The following is a 19,314-nucleotide window of genomic DNA, read 5'->3' as shown; positions in this document are numbered from 1 at the left end:
CCTCCCTGGGCCTGGGATACACCCTGACTCAGCTTTACCTGCTGCGGAATCTGGGCTTCAGACCCTCTCTTAGTCTCCTTCTGAGAACAGTAACTACTATCTTCAAGGTTTGTTCCAAGACAGTCCCTCTCCCCTCTCCCCTCACTATACACACACCACACACACATACACATACCACTTATACACACACTCACACACATACACACACACCAAACATGCATACCTCACATACACCACACACACACTACACATACACTGCATGCACATACCACACATACACTGTACATACACACACATCACACATATACCACACATACACACACACACACCACACGCGAACTTCCCTGGAGGCTCAGTGGTGAAGCATCCGCCTGCCAGTGCGGGAGATCTGGGTTCAATCCCTGGGTCAGAAAGATCCCCTGGAGAAGGAAATGGCAACTTACTTCAGCATTCTTGCCTGGAGAATCCCATGGACAGAGGAGCCCGGCGGGCTACAGTCTGTAGGGTCACAAAGAGTTGGACACCACTGAGCGACTAAACAACAACAATACACGCACACGTACACATATACAGAGTCGGGCACAGCTCTTCATATACAAAGAGCCAGCAAAGTACCTGGCAGGCAGGAAGTGCTCTATACGTGGTTTTCTGCAATTATGACTCTTGGTTCATTTTCGACTTCAAGCATCTTTTCAACCATCATAAACCTCATTATTTCTGCCCTGTTTTGCACAGAAGCACTCTTATTTCTCCTCCTACAGTTAACTGCTCACTTTTTCACTGAAGTTAATTGTTATGTCTGTCAAAGGGCTCCTCCTAGAGCAAGCCAAGCTGTTATTTAACAACAATGCAGCTTTAACTTACAGCCATGTTTAATCCACAAGTGGCCACCATCCCTGGGAGATATATCACAATTTTGGGTCTTTTAATTCCAGGTGTTCAAATCAATTTCCACTCAGGACATGGAGAAACTAAGAGCTGAATCCAATGGGCTGACAAGGGGAGGGATTAATTTCAGAGCTGCCAACTATAAGCACTGGGCTTCTCAGGTAGAAAGGTGGTTAAGAATCCATCTGTCAATGTAGGACACACAAGAGACGCAGGTTCAATCCCTGGTTTGGGAAGATCCCCTGGAGGAGGAAATGGCAACCACTCCAGTATTCTTGCCTGGAAAATTCCATTGACAGAGGAGCCTTGTGAGCTATAGTCCATGGGGTCGCAAAGTTCACAGGGTCACAAAGAGGCAGACACGACTGAGCATGCACTCATAGATCCTAAGTAGGCCCGCATCAGGGTAGCCCTGGACGCCACTCAGGGCAGCATCTGGCCCTAGAGCAGCCCAGCCTTTCTGCAAAGGCCAGTCCCCAGGCCGTGCAGGCCCGTGACGCTGCCCCTGTCCAGCTCCACCCTGAGCAGGGCTCAGAGGGTCTGCACTGAGGAGAGTCATTTCCATTGAGCAATTCCAGGGAAGAACAGATGGCTCCCATGGTGCTGACCAGACAAACTGCCCCGGGGGCAGCAACGGGCAATGCCACATCTATTTTGGGAACTTATGTGCAGCCCAGTATGGACGATAAAGGTCTGGGTAAGGTGCAGGGGAGAAGGGGACACCAGTCAAGGACACCCTCCCATCCTGACAACACCAGGTGCAGAAGCTGGAATCTGATTCAGGAAAAAGGGGAGTGAGTCAGGTCACTGGCTATTGGGAACTCTGACAGTTGCCACCCAGATCCTCCCAGGGTTCTGTGTGCATCTGTATACCCTCTGGGCCCTCCTGGGGCAGGATGCAGGCATGGGGAGCAGAACTCGTCCTTCCTTGAGATGAAAGATTTGTGAATGGAGCAGAACCTGTCCTTCCTTGAGATGAAAGATTTGTGAACAGGCAAACAGAGGGCAGACAGGGCATGGGACAGAAGGCTGTCTGACCCTGGAGAGACTGTGAGGGCAGGAAGAGGGAAGAGGGAGGAGGCAGGGCCAGATGCTGAGGAGGGAGTCCTGACACTGGGAGAGGCCCTGGCACCACCCTCATCTGGATGGACGTGACATCCTGAAGCCCAAGGACGCGCCATGTGGTCAACCACGTCTTGACCCACTCAAGGGCGGCAGCGGGCAGAGGACGGAGAACAGGCAAATGATCTATCTCCTGCTTATTGTGTTAGCTTTTTAAATTGTGGTAAAACAGACAGAGGGCTTTCCAGGTGGTGCTACTGGTAAAGAATCCACCTGCCAATGTGGGAGACGTAAGAAACACAGGTTCGATCCCTGGGTCGGGAAGATCCCCTGGAGGAGGAAATGGCAACCCACTCCAGTATTCTCGTGTGAAGAATCCCATGGACAGAGGAGCCTGGTGGGCCACAGTCCATGGGGTTGCAAAGAGTTGGACATGACTGAGTGACTCAGCACACAGAACAGACATAATGTTTACCACTGTCACAGTGTTTAAGTATCTATAGTTCAGGACACCAGGCACATTCACACTGTCATGCAATCATCACCATCATCATCTTGGGAACCTTCTCATCTTCCCAAACTGAAACCCTGCCTCCATTACATGTGAACTCCCACCCTCTGGGCCCTCCTGGAGCAGTGTGCGGGCATGGGGAGCAGAAACTGTCCTTCCTCGAGATGAAAGGTTTGCGAACAGGCAAACAGAGAGTAGACAGGGCACAGAATATCTGCTCTGTCTCTGTGAACCTGACAACTCTGGCTGTCTCAGGGGAGCCACTGGCTCTTCTGTGACGGGTTTGCTGCCCTACCATGATGTCCACGTTCACCCCTGTTGCCACAGGTGTCAGAACTCCCTCTGTCTTTCAGGCTGAACCACACTCTATGGTGGGCATATGCCATCATCGCTTGTCTATTAGCCCACTGATGGGCACTTGAGCTGCTTCCACCTCCTGACTGCGCTGAGTGAAGTGTGCCGTGTCTGTTGGTGACCCTGCTTTCCATCCTAGGATGTACACACAGCTCTTGTTTCTGTAAGTAAAGCTTCCCTGGGGATCCTGTCCACAGCTGCCCCCACACTGTGATGCCGAGCCCAGTGGCTGCCACAGGGACCCTTTGCCCCCTCGCCTAAAACAGGCCATGTGCAGACCTTACAGAGAAGGCCTGCCAACCTGCAACTCTAGCATTTGCTGCAGGGCGTGTCTGGGGTGGGGGTCCACCAGTCTGAGGCCAGACCACCAGTCCCCATACCGAGGGGTTCTGCTTAGGAGGTCAGCGCCTTCAGCATCTTATCTAGTCACGGAGCTGCCTCCTCTCCAGGCACCATCCTTGTCCAGTGACCCGGTCACTCCCATCTGACTCACCCTCCCCAGGATCAGGACTGGTTGGGAGTATGAGGTTTCCAAGATGGGAAGAAGGTCAGAAAGGATCAAGAGCTAGCAGAGCGGGAAGCTCTGCTTCCCTTCATGTCCCTGCCTGAAGTGGGACGTGGCCCAGCATGGATGATGTGGCATTTACCACGTGGCTGTTTCCTGCCCCTTGACTCGCACCCCACCCCCCCACTCAGTGACCTTCCCCACCCGGATTACGCCCTCCCGCTCAGGGCACTGTCCCTCAAGCTCACCAGGGCCTTCATGAAATAGGAGGACAGGAGAGCAAGACACTGGGGATGTGGCCACTGGCTGGGGTAAACATATGGACACTTGACTGCCCCTGGCCTCACAGGCAGGGGTCAGGGAAGAGCCACAGAGATGGCCCCACTTCACAGATGGGAAAATTGAAGCCAAGGGGGCTAAGCACAGCATTACGTTCAGACTCTCCCCACTGTGCCCAGACAGGCGACAACCTCACACTGAATGATACAGAGGCACACGGGTTAGGGCTCAGGATCACTGCAGCACTACTGGTACAGCCTCAGGGTCAGACCAATAAGAGGTGGAGTCAGAAGAGCAGACAGAGAAGTGGCGGGGGCAGGGGGCACAAAAGACATCATAAGTGCAGGGCAACCCCATGGGTAAGAAGAGGCCCTTATTTTCACTTGATTTCTGCACTGACATTAACGTGGGCACTTGTCCCAGCTCCACAGTCCCGCTGTCCTGGACACTGTGCCCCAGCCGCCATGCCTGCCCATGCTCTGCACACCACCTCCCTGGCTGGTGGCTGAGCCACCTGCTCGACTGACCCGGGGGCAGTGGCTGCTGCAGAACCCTGCTGCCCAAGTGCCCAGGCAGTCTTCTCTTCTTCCTCTCCTCCCATTCTCTCCAGCTGCTGACCAGCCCTTGCTGGCACTGAGCCCCCAGAACCTCAATCCACTCTGCCTCAGTGAATCCAATCTCCAGTCTATGAGGTGTTTTTTAAGTTTTTTTTATTCTGGCAGGGGTGGGTAGGTGTTGGTCACAACATAAAATTTTTGTAAATGCTTTTCTTTTTCTCATCTGTGTTATTTCCACAATGGGTTAATCAGAGCTGTTCTCTTAGCCTACTGCACTCGCCAGAAAATGAACAATCTGCTGAGTGTGCGAGGTCCACATCTCTTCACTCAACACTGGTATGTAATTATACACATTAGTTGATAAAATTGGTAACATCAAAACCCTGGCTAAGTATTCTAAGCCAGAACACTGGAAGAAATGGGATCAAAGAACCCACAGTGAAGAGCCGGATGTGGTTCCCAACTGGGACCCTCCATGAGGCACTTTAGAAACCTAGTTCCACATGCCCTTGGTGCAAAATACAGATGGAAAACAGGCACAAAAAGAGCAGGGAACAGCAAGTCCTGTCTTCTCCTTCTCTGTGCAGCTCCCAAGGCCCCTGATTTTTGTTGGGGCTCCTGGTTCAGAACACGGCAGCCCCCTGTCCCAGGCCTCCAGCTGAGACAACACAACCTGAGCCTCACAGCAGCCTTACAAGGCAGGGGCCATCTTCACTTTCATGGTGTAGATGGGGAGACAGAGGTTCTGAGTGGTTCAGAACCGCCCCTTCACTGCACGCAGCACAGTCAGGAGGTGAATCCGAGTTCACATCCCTAACCATCACCCTTCTGCCTCTGGACATATCTCCAGCACTGTTGTCATGGTGACCCCACTCACCCTACCTGGTCCCCCGCAACACACTGTTCACAGCAGCCCAGGGCCTTGTGGGGCTCTCTCTCCTTCCTACCAGTGCAGGAACCTGGAGAGAGACCATTGTGGCCCATGCACACCTCTGATGGGTGTGTCTGTGGATGGACAGGCATAGAAATGGGTTCCTGTGTATTTATGTACATACATATGTAGATGTATGACTGCATGTGTGCACAGATGTGAGAATGTGCATATATACATGCATGTTGTACATTCAGATTTGTGTGTACCGACATTTGGTGACTGCAGCCATGAAATCAGAAGACGCTTGCTCCTTGCAAGGAAAGCTATGACAAACCTGGACAGCATACTAAAAAGCAAAGTCATCACATCACTTTGCTAACAAAGGTCTATATAGTCAAAGCTATGGTTTTTCCAGTAGTCATGTATGGATGTGAAAGTTGGACCATAAAGAAGGCTGAGAGCCAAAAAATTGACGCTTTTCAACTGTGGTACAGGAGAAGATTTCTGAGTGTCCCTTGGACTGCAGGGAGAGCAAACCAGTCAATCCTATAGGAAATCAACCTTGAGTACTCACTGGAACGACTGATGCTGAAGCTCCAATACTTTGGCCACCCGATGCAAGGGCCAACTCAATGGGAAAGACCCTGATGTTGCGAAAGATTGAAGGCAGGAGAAGGGGACAAGAGAGGATGAGATGGTTAGATAGCATCAACGACTCAATGAACATGAATTTGAGCAAACTCTGGGAGATGGTGAATGACAGGGAGGCCTGGTGTGCAAACAGGAGCAAACTCACTGTGGCTGGGCCTGCCCCCACATGGAGGTCCTGGTCGTCGAGGTCTGGACCACCTCCGAGAGGCACCAAGCTACAGCTGAGGGTCGTGCCCCAACCCGAGGACAGCTCTTCCTAGGAGAAGGCCCTTCCACTTCTTGCCTGTCCCTTCCCCACTGGCCTACCAGACCCCCAGCCCCCACCCAGCATGCTGAGCTGGGAAGGCTGTGCCGACCCCCACAATCAGAGCATCACCCTGAATTCAGCACCATCTTGCTGTCCTCACCCTTACCAGACCCCCTCCTCCTGAGGAGTCCCTCCTCTGGGTGAAGGTACCACTGTCCTCCCAGGCATCCATCACCAAGCCCTCCAAGAGAGACAGCCTGAAGGGTTCTCAAGTCTGGTGGCTCCCTGTTGCCCCCATCATGGGGCAGGGCCCTACTGCCTCCTAGCCTCCATTACAGTCTCCACCACACCACCATCCCTGCCTCCTGGAGGAGCAGAAGCCCATGGGCCCCTCACAGGGCATATGCATGTCTCCATGACCAAGCCAGGTCAGCTCTCCTTCTGGCACAGGCCTGGCCTCGCCAGCATCACCCCTGTACTCTAGTGATGTTGCTGTGTGTGAGGGACCCTTGCTTGCTTTCACACCCCCAAGCCTGCTCACGCCAGCCATCTCACAACAAGTCTACCTCCTGCTCTGATTTTAACCATCACCTCAGCTGTCATGGCCCCCAGGAAGCCCTCTTGGACCTCCCAGAGCCTAGTGTGCCTACATGTGCCCATTATAGCCCATCTTCTGTCCCTTCCTCCAAGATAAGCTCCTTGAAGGCATGAACTGTCATCTGTAATAACCCACAGGCACTGGCAGCATCTGGTACCCAGCAGGAGGCCAAGAAATGTTTGGTGAAGTGAACAGACCTTGAGTCACACTGGAAGGACACACATCTTCTTGTCCACACACACAGAGCTGTCCAGTGTAGCGGTGACCAAGACCTTGGGCCTCCCAGTCGTCTGGCCTTTGGGCTCTCTAGCCCCCTTCCCAGGACAGTCCTGAGGCTGTGGATACAGGAAGACAACCCACCAACTGAGTGGCTGGGTGAGGCCCATGTTGGCCCCTCTAACGTCCATTCCAAGGGTTGCAGGGCTCGGAGGCAGGTGGTGGTGCTCCATGGAGAGGAAGCATCCAGGGGACCACGGGTTGAGGGGGTGGGGGGCAGCAACAGCTTGTAAAGTCCAGTGAAGAAGGGGCAGGGGCCAAGTGTGATGGGGAGAGAGGCCTGGGCCGGGGTGTTTACAGGAAGAGCCCCTCCTGTCCTGCTTTTCCCATCAGTGTAAGCATAGCTAGCTTCATGTCACCTCCCTGTTTATGCAGGGCAGGTGTGAGGTGGGAGGGATCCGGGGTGCTGCCAGTGGGGCGCATCCTGCCCTCCTGGAGGAAAAGGAGATGACTTGGCGGTTTCTGCAGAGCTTCAAGAACAGAAGAGGAGGGCCCCGAGTCATTTGTCAAGTCTGCTGTGCAGCAAAGTCATTGATGAGCGTGCTAGGTCCACCCCAGATGACATTCCATGGCTCCAAAGGTCCACCACCCACTCAGGCCTCCAATGGCTGTGACCTCAGACACTCAGACGCAGGTGCAGGGCTGTCAAGCAGTGAGGTAGGGAGGCTGGTCAAGTGCACACTCTGCTCTGTCCCTGGCTGCCCCACCTCCTCCTGGGCCAGCACAGTGGAATCTGCCTCCGGGGACAGCTGATAAGTAGTCATGCCATGTCAAACCTCAAGGATGCAGAAACCAATGGGCTGCAGATGAGGCTTCTGACTTTGCAAGAAGGTATTCAGTTTATCACTCCTGGAGCTGCTCCTGGCTGGAAACAGATGTTCTGAGCCCGGCTGCTCACAGCTGCAGTGGGCTGGCCGCCGGGCCGCCGGGTCGGCATCTCCCAGGGGCCCCAGCTCTGAGAGAGGCGTCTGTGTTTCAAAGTCTTGGGCGTCAGAGTTCAGTTATATAATGTTACTGATCCCAGTTGGTCTGCTCAAGAAAAACATAACTAATTAGAGCCTATAAAAACCTACACACCAAATTAATCTGGCCTTGTGCTGGTAACTTCCGCCTAAAGAAAATCATAAACAGAGATGGCCACTGAACCTATATTTAGCCAGCATTGGGTTACCTGGTATTTATAATGAAGGAAGTCCAGAGAGAGAGAATGGACAAGTTGTTGTTACTTTTAAAAGCCTTTTTAAAAAATCCTGCTTCCCATTTTGGTCACAGAGACACACAGCGACACTCTGTTACTGCAGTAATTAAATTCTGACCCAAGTTAAGGTTATTGCACAATTTCCTAGTCTGCTCAAATTGCTTTCTTCAAAACGCATCCACCCAAAGCATGTCATTAAGCTGCTCGACTTCCTACAAATTCCTGAAAAACCATTAATTTTTACTTAACAGACTTCATTTTCTCTTCCCTGAAGTCACCAAGCCGAATGGTCCCGTTTCAGATGAGGATGGTTAATGTACAGATCAAGCTACACCTTTTACATCCACAGAGAGACATCTGAAAAACTGCACGGCCTTTCTGAAGATTTTCATCTTAAATCCTTTACTCTTTAAAGGTATCTTTATGACTTCCAGAATTAGTCATTTATCCCATTTCTAAGCTTGACCACCCCTCAATTCCATGAAGCTGACTTGATGGTGAGGGTGAGGCTGGGTTCACACCATGTCCCTGCTGCCTGCTAACTGCTCTGCAGTGCGTGGTCTCCAGAGGGGAGAGGGATCCCTGACTGGGAAGCAGTGGGCAGGTCAAGAATAGGGACCTGGAACTCTTACAAGGAGGCCAGCATCCCGATCCTACCTCAGCTCCTGTAAGTTTCCAGCACCTCACTGGCAACTACTGTTGAATAGGAGCCCCGTCATGCGGCCTGCCTGCAACCACTTGCTGCTGCAGGTAGCCCACGGTCCTCGTGACAGGGACTGGGCTCTCCTCACGCTAGCACATACCTTTTTTTTTTTGCTGAGCATGGAAGACATATGGGGACAGCCTCACCCCAGAGGGTCCCATCTCCAGGTAAGACAGCCTGGGACAGACACGCCCACACTGCTCTCAGCAGAGAGCACCTCGGCGTGTGAGTGGAGAAGATGCTATCAGCGACCTTTAGCACAATGGCCACACAGCACTCGGGGTGGTGTGGGGTTGGGAGATGGTCAATGCTGGGATGCCCTGAGCAAAGAAACAGGGGAAGGCCCACCTGGTCCTACTGGCCCCCTCCCGGGCTCCCCAGAAAGAAGGGCCAGCACCAAGCTGCAGCCTAGGGTTACCTGACAGAGGCGGGTGAGAAGGCTACAAGATTTGATAAAGAAGATTTCTGTCCTTGTGAGAGGAATGTTTAAGACTCAAAGTTTAATATCTGAAACTCTCACTTGAGAGGAATTATCCTAAGGGAAATTAAAAAGTGTTTTGAAGAAATTAATCTTTAAAATACTCACTTTAAAAATACATCACTTCAATACCCTGAAGAAGAGAAAGCAGGGATTCCAACAGACATGTGAACACTAACGTTCACAGTAGCCAAGAGAAGGCGGCAACTCCAGTGCCCATGGATGGATGGAGCGATTATAAGGTGCAGTCCATGCCCACAGGGACTATCACTCAGTCTCAAAAAGGAAGGCAGCTCTGACATCTGCGACAGCATGGGTGAACCTTGAGGACTTCACACTCAATGAGACAAGACACACACAGGACAATCCTGTGTGACCCCACGGAGGCAGGAGACGAGTCACAGTCACAGAGACAGCGACAGTGGGAATCAGGGGCCGGGGAGGGACAGAGTTTCATTTCTGGAAGGTGAGAATGTTCTGGAAATGATGGGGGTGATGGGTGCACCACAATGTGAGTGTACTTGATGTCACTGAACAGTTCACTTAAAAATGGTTAATATGGTAAATTTTATTATGTATGTGAAGTTGCTCAGTCGTGTCCGACTCTGCGACCCCATGGACAGTAGCCTACCAGGCTCCATGGCCCATGGGATTTTCCAGGCAAGAATACTGGAGTGGGCTGCCATTTCCTTCTCCAGGGGATCTCCCCAACCCAGGGATCAAACCCGGGTCTCCTGCATCGCAGACAGACGCTTTACCGTCTAAGCCACTAGGGAAGCCCACTATTTTACTGCAATTACAGAAAAAATGTCTCTACGTTCCTGTCCCACTCTTCCTAAAACTGACTTCTCTCCGAGGTCACTCTGGGTGCTGGGCACCCCTAGCCCCAGTGACAGCAGCACTGGAGGCCCGAGGAGGGGAGGTGCAGCCCGCCCAGGACAGGACAGAGCCCAGCAACACTGCCCGGCTGTGATTACCAACTACTCTGGGCTCCAGGCCGCTCATCCCAGTCCTGCATCCCTCTCTGTTACGTGGCTTCCCCTAAAGGGAAAAGAGACACCTGGGAGGGGACAGCCATGCCCATGGAGACAGCCCATGTTCACCTGATCCAATATCCCTTAACTCCTGATGCCTGTCCTTGGGGGTCTGCTGACCATGCAGCCCAGGCCCATCCTGGAAGCTGGCCTCTTGGCAGGTGGGGGGGTATGTGGGCTGACCCTGCTCAGACATGAGGCTTGTATTTCACAGAGCTAAGAAACCTTCAGTACAAGCACATGAGTGCATGCTCAATCACTTCAGTCGTGTCTGACTCTGCAACCTCATGTAGTATAATCTGCCAGGCTCCTCTGTCCATGCGATTCTCCAGGTAAGAATACTGGAGGGGGTTGCCATGCCGTCCTCCAGGGGATCTTCCCAACCCAGGGATCAAACCTGTGTCTCCTGTGTCTCCTGCACTGCAGGTGGGTTCTTTACCTCTGAATCACCAGGGAAGCCTTCAGCAAAAGCACATGAGTGCCCAAACTCCACAGTGTGCACTACAAGCACACAGGAAGAGAGCCATGCACTGTTGTTTGGCTTCAGGACTCAACCCCACACCTGTGACTCACAGTGAAGAGTCCCCTGGGGGACAGCAGCTGCCCCAGCTCCACCAACACTCACCTGGAGGGCCCTTTCCCAGCCACACAGCATGTCCTGGTTTATAAACTAGAGAGGGCCTCGTGCGGCTCTCCCCATCGGGCCTTTTGCTGTGGTGCTGTGACTGTCCACACAGCTGCGGCATCTCAGGTCGGGGTCTGCGGGGGCTGCCCGTCTCCGCCCTGGTCGGACTCTACTCTCTGAGGAGACGCTGAACCAGCGTCTCTCCGTCCCTTTCATGCTAACATGATGGTTTATGGAGTGTGTGGCCATAAAAAATCCCAACAGAACTTTCATATTCAAAGTAAAACTTCAAAAGTACTCATTTATAGGCAAGAAGTCAGTGTGTAAAAGGAAAGAGAGAGGAAACAGATCACCCTGTTCTGTCTGCCCTCTCTCCGCCCACGATTCACAAAGTCAACACACACGACTGTCTGCCAGAGACTCGTGAGCAGGGCCGAGGATGCCCCCCAACACAGCACCCCGTGTTCACTATGCCCAGGACAACCATGCAGCTGCCGGTACCTGTCCGCTCACAGCTCTACTCTCTCCACAAGGCTCCAGGCAGGTCCCAAGCTGGGTCACAGTGTCTGGGACCTGCCTCTGGGAGGAGATTCACAGAAGTGAGCAGCCCAGGACAGGTGAGGGAGGCCTGGTGAAGGCTCTTCTGCAAGGCCGGCACTCAGATCACAGACTCTGAGCAACAGGTGACCCGTTGCTCCTACAGAGAAAGGGGGCCCATGCTTTGAGAAGCTGGTATCCTGCTAGTGGGGAGAACTTCTTTACCAGGATTCCGAGGAAAAACAGGGCAAGATGGGGCCAGGGCAGGGAAGTGATGGCAAAGGGACTCTGGTCACTGCCTAGCATGGAACTTAGGGCAGGGGAGACTCCACACACTGACTGAAGCCTTGGAGCCAGACTGCCTGGATCTAAGTGCCAGGTCCTCCATTTCACTGAAGAGACTCCAGGCAAGTTCCTTAATTTCTCTTTGCTGTCATTTCCCTTACTAGGCAGCGGGGATGACAGCACCCCTCTCTAATCCCCCCACCCCACCCCATGGTTGCTGGGAGGATAAATGAAGCAGGACACATGTGAGATGCCTGCCCAGGGCCTGACACAGGGCAGGCTGTTGTTCAGGTAGCTTTTTCCCTATCATTTCTATAGGAAGTAATATGTATCTCACTTTGGAGGGAAAATGGATTGCAACAAAGTCAGTCACAAAGCCAGATAACAAATCCCATTTGCTCTTTAATTTCAATTAAAAACACACACATAGTTCTTTATCAGCGGTCCCCGTGGGAAAAACACTCCCACCTCGACAGAGCCAACAAAGCCGGAGTGAACAGTGCACCGCCTACTGGCCAGGCCTGCCCCAGGGCCACACTGCCCACCCCATCTGGCCATCCTCAGGGTGTTTCAAGTCCCTGAGAGAGACTTCCTTCTTGTTCCTTTTTCATCCATGTGTAGAGAATGAGGTTGCAATATACAATTGGTTCTAGGCTGAGTCACTTTTTTCAGCTCTGTGAGGTGAATTCATGCCTCTGTCATCACTCATGTGACCAAATCTGTAAGACAAGCTCTGAGTGAGGTGCGCTCATTAGTTCTGTGCAGTTCTGTCTGATTTATGGTTCCTCACTGGAGCCGAAAACTGGCACCTCCACAGTCTCATTGGCAGACAGATGGCACATCCCCTGAGTGGGAACAGGGTACCCAGAGACTGAATCCTTGTGCCCCCAGGCCCAGCAGCTTTTCTTCCAGAGCCAGATCAGCAGCGAGGACCTGCCCTTCCCAGAGGATGATGGGCAAATCCTCTGGGAGGGTGATGCCGAGCCCCACGGGGGAAGAGAGAGCCAAGTTGAGGCACAGACTACATCTGTCCTGAGACCCGAAAGGATCTAACATGACCCTTTGGGTCACACTCCCTCTTTGCCTCCCTGTGGGGAAGGGACCAGCTCTCCTATTTTTCAAGAGAAGCTGGTGGAGGGCCTTGGGATCAACACATACAAACGACTATATATAAAATAGATAAATAACAAGGACCTGCACCATTGCACAGGGAACTATATCAATATCTTGTAATAAACTATAAAGGAAAAGAATCTGAATATATATATATATTTATTATATATGCTATAAGTAATACATATATAATATAAACATTAAAAGTGAATCACCTTGCTGTATAGCTGAAACTAATACAATATTTTAAATTAACTATTGTTCTTGTCTTTTAGTCATTCAGTCATGTCCGACTCATTGTGAGCCCGTGGACTATACCTCGTATACTTCAACTAAAAAATTAAAAATTATAAAAAAGTAAGTAGCACTGAATTTATCGTTCCTATCAATAAGCTGAAGTATAATGTTCAACTTTAAAATGCAACTCTTACAATACTTTATAATAACTTTTTAATTTTAAAAACTATTTAATAATTTTTTAATTTTATAATAAACTTTGTAATAATAAAACTCATTAAAAAAGAGATGCTGGAAACAAATTTCTATCTGAAATATCCCAAAACTTAATTTTTTTACATTTTTATTTTATATTGGTGTACAGTTGATTTATATGCTGTATTAATTAGTTTGAGGTGTACTGCAAAGCGATTCAGATATAACCATACACACACACACACACACACACACACACACACACACGTATCTATTCTTTTTCAAATTCTTTTCCCATTTAGGTTACTACAGAATATTGAGCAGAGTTCCTCCCAATGTTTAAATAACCAACCTAGACAGCATATTAAAAAGCAGAGACATTATTTTGCCAACAAAGGTCTGTCTAGTCAAGGCTATGGTTTTTCCGGTGGTCATGTATGGATGTGAGAGTTGGACTATAAAGAAAGCTGAGTGCGAAGAATTGATGTTTTTGAACTGTGGTGTTGGAGAAGACTCTTGAGAGTCCCTTGGACTGCAAGGAGATCCAACCAGTCCATCCTAAAGGAGATCAGTCCTGGGTGTTCATTGGAAGGACTGATGTTGAAGCTGAAAATCCAATATTTTGGCCACCTGATGCGAAAAGCTGACTCATTTGAAAAGACCCTGATGCTGGGAGGGATTGGGGGCAGGAGGAGAAGGGGACGACAGAGGATGAGATGGCTGGATGGCATCACCAACTCAATGGACATGGGTTTGGGTGAACTCCGGGAGTTGGTGATGGACAGGGAGGCCTGGCGTGCTGCGGTTCATGGGGTGGTAAAGAGTCAGACATGACTGAGCGACTGAACTGAACTGAACTAGTTAGTAATTATTCCAATTTTCTGAAACCATTCTAGATCAAATAAAATATAGCTAGGGGGCTGCATGTACCCCTGGGCCCCTCTAGAGACCATCTCCCACTTCCAGGGCCTGCCCTGTTCTGTTCTCACAGTGCTGCTCCTCTCAGGGCATCTCCCCATGAGCAACAGACCCGGCAGCCTAGAGTGAGCCCCCGTAGGCTCTACTGTGTTTGTCCCCAGTGACAAGGACAGTGTCTCATGCAGCCCCTACTAAGTCCTCTCACTGAACCCTTGGGAATCCCTATTATTGTTTTTAAACGAGGGAATTTCCTGGTGGTCCATTAGTTTTAACAGACACAGATTTTCAGTTTTGCAACAGGAGGAGCTCTGTCAGTATACCCAATGCCACTGAAATGTCCACTGGAAAATGGTGAAAATGTTGCATTTTATGTTGCATGTATTTTACCATAAGTGATCACTTTTTAAAAAAGCCTCAAACAAACAAAACACTCCTCCATCCATGTGGTGTATCTGTATACCATGTCTTAGTCTCAGCTGAAAGCTCCCATTTGCCTGGGAGCCCCCAGTCAGCAGTGTGTCCTGGTTTTCTCAGTCCTGGTGTCTAGCCTAAGTGTTCACGGCTCTCCTTCTGACCTCAGAAACACTGAGGCTGGACAGTCAGCAGGGTGATCATGGGCAGCCTCCCAGGAAAGGACGCTCCTGGGAGCTTTCCCCCACCCAGGTCCACCTACCCGCCACCCCTGTGCTCCAGGGGTGGCCACCGTCACAGGGTTCCCCCTCCTCTTTCCTTACCACTGTGCCACTGACAGAGGACTTTGATGACCTGATAAACAACCCTCCTGACACCCTGACCTCAGAACTCCCCTCATCTCTCCCAGACACCCTGCAATTCCAGCCACAGTGGGCATGCCCCTGCCAGGCCCCCACACCCAAATCCCTCCTTCACCACAGCTCTCCCAACCCATCCACCACAATCTGGATGCTCCTGGTCACTGGCCCACCTGCCCCACCTGGTCCTCTGGGCCTGCTGTTTCAATCACTGCCCTCAGAACCCTACCTCTAGCGACTCCTGCCTTTCCAGTCCCCTGACCAAGTGGTCAGGCTGTCACCTAAGGAGACCCTGAGCACTACCAGGCGTCCCAGTAACCAGAGCACACGCCCCAGAGCCAGACCCCCCCAGCTCAGCCCTCGGCTGCCTCCCTTCTGTGGGCCCCTCTGACCCCTCAGACAACCCTCCCCTGCCCTCTTCTGTGAAGGCCCTTGCCCAAACTCTCTGGTGTTGGCCCCTCCCCTCTGCCCTCCCTCAGAGGCTACACCACCCTGTAGCCTTGTCCCCCCACTATCCATGCTGCTCCCGCATCCAGGCCCTTCTCCTCCGTCGGATAGGATCCTTCTCATCCTCTGGGGCCAGCCCAAACCTGTTCCTCCTGGACATGCCCCAGACTGCAGAGGCCGTGAGGCACAGCAAAATCCCCAGAGAACAGGACAAAAAGGCAACAGAGACATAGGGTCCAGAGGACCCAGAACTCCACCCCAACAACAGAGGACAGCACTCTTTCCAGACACATAGGACCTTATCAAAACCTGATCCAGGACCAGGGCTAGAAGCAGGTCCCCCACAGCATCCAAAAACTGATCTCCAAGACAACAGTGTCTGATGGCAGTGGAATTAAAAGCAACATCAGTAAGGTGAAGAGGGAGTCAAAAACTGCACACACTCAGAAATTAACAAACATGTTCATATGACTCATGGGTCAAAGAAAACATCATAATGGGGATTTAAAAATGCATAGAACTGGATGAGTGAATATACTACATACAACAACTTTATAAGCACCAGTGAATAAGGCAGTGGGAGGGAAATGTATTACCTTAGGTGCTCATATTAGAAGTAGACACACTGAAAATTCATGAGATTAAGAGTCTAACTAAAACCATTGTTTAACTAAATAAATAAACCATGGGAGAAAATAATAAAGTTAGGAGCAGAATTCTGCAAAAAGAGAAAATAAATTTATAATATAGAGAATAAACAAGGCCAAAATCTAGGAAGAAGGGCAAACTCACAGCAATATCACCAAAAAAAACTGAGAGAAGACACAAAGAAGTGATGTTGTAAATGAAAGGAGACATACAACTACAAATAAAGCAGAGAATTTAAAAATAATAAAGGAGCACTATGAATGATGTTAAGCTAACAAATTTGAAAATGTAAATAATATAAGCAAGTCCTTGGATGTCAGACTTTCCATTAAAGAAACAGAAGCAGTAGTTAAAAAAATGTTTTCTATTACACAAACAGGCCTACACAGTTTTATGGGTAAGTTCTACCAAAATCAAGGTGAGAATCATCTCAGTCTGCCATAAACTTTTCCAGAGAATAGAAAAAGAGTAAAATTTTCTAAGCCCAGAAAATCTTTAATATTAAAACCAAACAAGGACAGTACAAGAAAGGAATATATCATGGGTTCATTTTTTTTATGAATACAGAAGAAAACTTTTAACTAGAATATTAGAAAGCCAAATTGAGCAAAGCAAAAACAAAATAATCCACTGTGACCATGTTTAGATTATCTGAGAAATGCAAGGGTATTTTAACATTAGAAAATCAATAAACGTAATCATTACATGAACAAGATTAAAGGAGAAGCAGGAGAACTTTTGCTAAAATTCAACACCCATATGATAAGAAGCTCTTAGCAAGTTATAAAGAGAAAGGAAATTCCTTAACCTGGTAAAAAGCTATCTATAAAAACAAACAGCAAGTATCCATCTTAACAGGGAAATATTGAAAGCATTCCCAATTACTAGAAAGAATAAGGGAGTTTACAGCAAGGTGGTTGGATATAAGAACAATATTTTTAAAAAGTCAACTGGGTGATTTTTTTTAGCAACAACTGCTAGAAAACTTAAGGTACCATCAGTTCAGTTCAGTTTAGTCGCTCAGTCGTGTCCGACACTTTGCGACCCCATGAATTGCAGCATGCCAGGCCTCCCTGTCCATCACCAACTCCCAGAGTTCACTCAGACTCACATCCATCCAGTCAGTGATGCCATCAAGCCATCTCATCCTCTGTCGTCCCCTTCTCCTCCTGCCCCCAATCCCTCCCAGCATCAGTCTTTTCCAATGAGTCAACTCTTCTCATGAGGTGGCCAAAGTACTGGAGTTTCAGCCTTAGCATCATTCCTTCCAAAGAAATCCCAGGACTAATCTCCTTCAGAATGGACTGGTTGGATCTCCTTGCAGTCCAAGGGACTCTCAAGAGTCTTCTCCAACACCACAGTTCAAAAGCATCAATTCTTCGGCGCTCAGCCTTCTTCACAGTCCAATTCTCACATCCATACGTGACCACAGGAAAAACCATAGTCTTGACTAGACGGACCTTAGTTGGCAAAGTAATGTCTCTGCTTTTGAATATGCTATCTAGGTTGGTCATAACTTTCCTTCCAAGGAGTAAGAGTCTTTTAATTTCATGGCTGCAGTCACCATCTGCAGTGATTTACAAAAAATGTGCAATTCCTATATATAAAAAATTTAAGGTATCCATATACTGAACAATGGTGTGATCACTTACCTAGAGCCAGACATCTTGGAGTGCAAAGTCAAGTAGGCCTTAGGAAGCAACACTACAAAGTACGTGGAGGTGATGGAATTCTAGTTGAGCTTGTTCAAATCCTAAAAGACGATGCTGTTTAACTGCTGCACTCAATATGCCAGCAAATTTAGAAAACTGAGCAGTGACTACAGGACTGGAAAAGCTCAGTTTTCATTTCAATCCCAAAAAGGGCAATGCCAAAGAATGTTCAAACTATCACATAACTACACTCACCTCACATGCTAGCAAAGTAATGCTCAAAATTCTCCAAGCCAGGCTTCAACAGTATGTGAACCAAGAACTTCCAGATGTTCAAGCTGGATTTAGGAAAGGGAGAGGAAGCAGAGATCAATTTGCCAACATCAGTTGGATCATAGAAAAAGCAAGAGAATCCCAGAAAAAATATCTACTTCTGCTTCATTGAGTATGCTAAAGCTTTTGACTCTGTGGATCACAACAAACTGTGGAAAATTATTCAAGAGATGGGAATACCAGACCACCTTACCTGCCTCCTAAGAAAACTGTATGCAGGTCAAGAAGCAACAGTTAGAACCGGACGTGGAACAAAAGACTGGTTCCAAATTGGAAAGGAGTACGTCAAGGCTGTATATTGTCTGCTTATTTAACGTACATGCAGAGTACATGATGTGAAATGCTGGGCTGGAGGAAGCACAAGCTGGAATCAACATTGCCAGGAGAAAGACCAATAATCTCAAATATGCAGATGACACCACCCTTATGACAGAAAGTGAAGAGGAACAAAGAGCCTCTTGATGAGGGTGAAAGAGAGTGAAAAAGCTGGCTTAAAACTCAACATTCACAAAACTAAGATCATGGCATCCAGTTCCATCACTTCATGGCAAACAGATGAGAAACAATGGAAACAATAACAGACTTTATTTTCTCGGGCTCCAAAATCATTGTAGACGGTGACTGCAGCCATGAAATTTAAAAAGACACTTGCTCCTTGGAAGAAAAGCAATGACAGACCTAGACAGTGTATTTAAAAAGCAGAGATGTTACTTTGCCAACAAAGGTCCATATAGTTAAAGCTACATTTTTTTCCAGTAGTCATATATGGATGTGAAAGTTGGACCATAAAGAAGGTTGAGCACCAAAGAATTGATGCTTTTGAACTGTGGTATTGGAGAAGACTCTTGAGAGTCCCTTGGACTGGAAGGAGATCCAACCAGTCAATCCAAAAAGAAATCAACCCTGAATATTCACTGAAGGACTGATGCTGAAGCTGAAGCTCCAATACTTTGGCCAACTGATCTGAAGAGTCAACTCATTAGAAAAGACCATGATGCTGGGAAAGACTGAAGACAAGAGGAGAAAGGGATGACAGAGAATGAGATGGTTGGATGGCATCACTGACTCAATGCACATGAGTTTGAGCAAGCTCCAAGAGATGCTGAAGGACAGCAAAGCCTGGTGTACTGCAGTCCATAGGGTTGCAAAGAGTCGGACACAACTGAGGAACTGAACAAAAGAATGTAAGTCTTATATATATAAAGTTACAAAACTTTGCTAATAGACATTAAAGGAGACTTAAATAAACAGACATACCATGTTCACAGACAGGAAGACCCCATATCAGAAAGATATAACAACCACATCTAACAGATTTATATATTTATATAAAAGTTCT

The 19,314-nt window shown here is 49.0% G+C and overlaps 1 protein-coding gene across 4 annotated transcripts in view; it reads right to left on the bottom strand.

Annotated features, from left to right (window-relative positions):
• PCSK6 (proprotein convertase subtilisin/kexin type 6) overlaps window positions 1-19,314 on the bottom strand; it is a 209,848-nt gene that overhangs the window by 121,379 nt on the left and 69,155 nt on the right. The window contains exon 1 of one of the 4 annotated variants that reach the window (XM_061394655.1): window positions 444-498. The exons of the other annotated variants lie outside the window; for them this stretch is intronic. The gene's annotated coding sequence lies outside the window, so the exon portion shown is untranslated. Of the gene's footprint in view, window positions 1-443; window positions 499-19,314 lie in introns of those variants that run through there. 4 annotated transcript variants of the gene reach the window in all.

Source organism: Bos javanicus, chromosome 21, assembly GCF_032452875.1.
Source record: "Bos javanicus breed banteng chromosome 21, ARS-OSU_banteng_1.0, whole genome shotgun sequence".
Classification (NCBI taxonomy): Eukaryota; Metazoa; Chordata; class Mammalia; order Artiodactyla; family Bovidae; genus Bos; species Bos javanicus.
Note: the sequence above shows the minus strand (reverse complement) of the source record. Positions and strands in the feature narration are given on the sequence as shown.